Source organism: Cornus florida, unplaced genomic scaffold (assembly GCF_030987335.1).
Source record: "Cornus florida cultivar Cherokee Brave unplaced genomic scaffold, ASM3098733v1 CherokeeBrave_3.0.0_Hap2_Chr04, whole genome shotgun sequence".
Taxonomy (NCBI): Eukaryota; Viridiplantae; Streptophyta; class Magnoliopsida; order Cornales; family Cornaceae; genus Cornus; species Cornus florida.
The window spans coordinates 19,654,684-19,659,017 of NW_026775574.1; positions in this window are offsets into that span (position 1 = coordinate 19,654,684).

The window sequence follows — 4,334 nt, forward strand, 5'->3', positions numbered from 1 at the left end:
GTCACATAGCATGGCCCATACTCCCATAATCAGTTCAAAACTCAAAAATATATATAACCATATATACATATATATACACATATATACAAACATGCTTCAAGCTCATCAATGGTGGATTTCATCAACAAAATATAATGGATTTAACATTTAAAACATCTATTGAACAAGTGGAGCTTGAAATGACAAGATGTGGCTCGAATCTTACCTCAAGTCGCGAGAGAAGATGAGAGGAAGATGGAGATGAAAATCCGAGAGGAAAGAGAGAGAATCAAAGTTAGGATCTCGCCGGAGGTTCGCCGAAGAAGATGATGATGATGGGGCACAGTGGTGACGGGAAGGATGAGGGACAAGGGTTTGGAGGGTTGGATTGATCTAATGAATCGATCTTGAGACCCTCCAGGTCTATTTTTAAAAACTTTTCCCGATTAGTTCGATCGATCGAACTGAGATTTCAAATTGATCGAACTTTGATGATCTCTCTTGAAAGCGTTTTTGGAATTTTTTTTTTTTGAAATTTTTAAAAAATGAAAAAACTAAAATTAAAATTGAAAATAGAAAATATTTTTGGAGTTTTTGAAAAATAAAATAAAATAAAAATATTTTTGGATTTTTGAAATAAAGTAAAAATTTCTTTTTTTTCTTGTTTTTTTTTTTGAAAAATAAAATAAAATAAACTAAATATTTTTGGATTTTTGAAAATTAAAAAGTCAAATAAAGTAAAACAAAGGTCAAAATAGAGAAGTGAAGAACTGAGATTGATCTAACAAAATGTTCGATCGATCAGATAGAGAGTAAAAATATGCAGGTTTTTGGTTCAAAAATTTGATTAATTGTTAGAACTTGCAGATCGATTGAATGATGAAGTTGGATCGAAGAACTTCCGATCGATCTTGAAATGTTTTCGATCGATGAGACAGAGAGCTGAAATATGCAGGTTGATGCAGGCTCAAAATTTTTCTAAGTGTTGGATCACGAGATCGATCAAACTTTGAAGTTGGATTGATCTAAGGTCTTCTGATCGATCTGAGAATAAGTTCGAACGATGGGACAGAGAGGTGATTTGGATGTAGGTCAAAAAAAATTTCTAAGTGTTGGATACAGGTGGAAGTTCGATCGATCGAACTCTCATTTGAGATCGATCGAACTTATGCAAAATGCTCAATCGCAACACAAAAGTTCATGCAATCCTAATCATAGTTCCTAACAATGCATATGAACCAAAAACAAGTATCTAGACTTCGCAAGAAATGAAATTTAAGATAGAAATGAGGGAGGAATAGGGTTTTGACACCCTACGAAATGCTTTGCTAGTTTTTAACGTCTCTAGCAAGACATTGGGCTCTTTTAGCCCAGATCAAAGATCTTGTAATGCATCCCCTCATTGTTCAGGTGATAGATGTTTTGAACTCCACCCAACAAATGGTTCTTTGAAGAACTTGTTGGATTAAGCTCGAAAGAAACTTTTGTTCCCTTATCAATGCAATCACAACTTTTGGGCTTCCATGCCCTTTCAAAGCAAGAATTTGAAACAAGACTTTGAGAATGCAAGGTTGAAGATGATCCTTTTGAAGTTTTGGTCTTACACAAAAGCTCACTTCCTTGACATTGAAGATCATGACATTTGTCTACAACATTAACCTCTCCTTTATATTTATCAAATGAATTGGGTGTGGGATTAAAGATACTTAACTTCACCTTCATGTGGCCATATGAGATCTTCATTATCCCCATCTTACAATTGATGTTGGCATTAGTGGTTGCCAAGAAAGGATGGTGATGGGTTATGGCCGTTCTTTGTACGCCAAAATTGATGTAGTGAATGTGTAGTTCAAGAAAAGCCTTTTAGGTCAAGTTTAAATTTATAAAAACCACTACCAACACTACTACTAACGTAGCAAGAGTGAGTAGGGATCGTCCCAAGGGATTATACGTGTTGGAATTTAACTTTGATTCTATTGTATCACAAGATTACAAATGAGAGATTGGTTTGATTAAACTAAGGTGCAATGAAATTAAAATGCAAGCAAAGTAAACTAGTTAGAGATAGGGATTTAAGAGATATGAAGAGAGGTCTTAGGGTGTTGGAATCACCACTAAACTCATGTAATTAACCACTTGCTTTCCATTAATGGGGAATACATTGTTGTGAACAAAATACGACTACCAATTGCAATATTAAGCATGGACCATCTAATTTATGTATGAATTGTCTACCTAACAAAGTGTAGCACAACCCATCAATTTTAAGCATGACCCATCTAAGTAGCAACAATTGTAGCACACATCAATCTAGAGAATCATGTAATTTGCAATATTAAGCATGGACCATCTAATTTATGTATGAATTGTCTACCTAAACTTAGTGTAACACAACCCATCAATTTTAAGCATGACCCATCTAAGTAGCAACAATTGTAGCACACATCAATCTAGAGAATCATGGAATTTGCAATAATAAGCTATGGAATATCTAAGCAAGCATAGATTATCTACCTACCTACAAGCATGAATTAAATTGTAAAACAACCCATCAAGCATAAGTATAAACCATCAAATTAATTGACAAACCCATATAATGAAAACCCATACTTAACCATCACTAGATTTTTAATCAACCACATATAGACATGCAATTAATATAGAAAAATTAGTGTAGAGATTAATTCCCAAATAATTACACATAAGACAACATATAATGAAATCGAGAATCAATAGAAAGAATTAATCCATATGAATCATGTAAGAAATAATTCCTAATTGAATCACACATAGACATGTAAATAAACTAGAGAATTAATAAGAAGAATTAAACCATAGAAATCATAGAAATATACCAAGATTCATGAAATTCACAAGACCAGAGCACTAATCACAACAATATATATAAATGCCCAAAAATAGAAATACAAGGGTTTATATTACACAAGACTTAGGGCTCATCCAAGCCCTAAGTGTAGATCTAGCCAATCATGGAGGAGGTAGATGTGGTCATCGAATCAAACTCCAAATATAGCTCCATCTTCTTCTTCCTCTTCTTTTTCTTCTTCTTTGAAGCTCTAGAGATGGAGAGAGAGAGTGGTCTAGAGATGGATCTTGAGATGTGCCTCCACTTCCCTCTTTTCTTCTAACCCTAATCTCTAACTTTGCTAGATAGAGAAATAAAAAATACAATGTAAAAAATAAAAAGAAAAAAGCTCCTTTACAAAATGAGTCACTTCCCTTTATATAGAAAGTCCTTTTCTTAGTCACTAAGTCAGGATTATAGCCCAAAAAATATCTAATCCCGTACTATGTGATAGATGGACTTTTGGGCGCGCATGGAATAAGACAGCTCGCTGCTAGCAATGTTCAATCGATCAGAGAAAAAGTTGGATCGATCAGAGAAGTTGGATCGATTAGAGAAAAAGTTGGATCGATCCAACTTGGCAGTTTTTCAGCATTGGCCTCCTTTTGCTCCAAATCAGCCTCTTTTTGCTTTGGATCATCACTGAGACTTAGTTTGACTACAAAAAGGCCTTAAGAATCCATTTTTAGCCCATTTTAACATTATTGACCTTAAATAGACAAAAACACAAATAAGTATTAAAACGGGTAAATAAGATAGATAAAGGTCGTAGAACACTCAAGCTTAAGGGGTTTAAAAGTGTACTTTTCAGCGCTCATCACACCCCCAAACTTAAATATTGCTAGTCCCTAGCAATGAACTACAAAGTAACGAAATGAAATGAACAACTAAACAACTATAACTAGAAAGTAATGAAATGATAGCGCCACTTTCGTAGGGAACACGATTGCACTTAGTGCATGCAACAAGCCTTTTAAACCCCTATGCTACCCCTAGTGGACGAGTGAAGTCCCGTGGGGGTTTCTAGAAATGATACCCATAAACATTAAGCTCATTTTCTCAAAAGAGGCACCAATATTGCAAACAAGTATTGGGAGAAAACTACCTCAAGTTTGCAATTTTTCAACCCTTTCCAAGCAATCTCCCAAAATCTCAACATCAAGCAAACAAATATGGTCCTCCACACATCAAGAAAATGATCATGCAAATCGAAACAACTCTAGAATCCTTTTTGAGTGGACCGGCATCAATGTGTTGCTATCTTAGCCAACTAAAGAATTAATCACATCCTTACCCTCAAACTAGCACACAAATCTAGTACCGATCATCAAGATAAAAAGTGGACCTTTTATTAAAGCTTATTGTTCTAGGTGCCCTTATTCTTTTCACTCGATTTTTTTTTTTTTTTTTTTTTTTTTTTAAGGATCAAATATGGAAACATAGTGCAATGTGTTGATCTTTTAAGCTTTCTAACGATTTATGAGCTCGA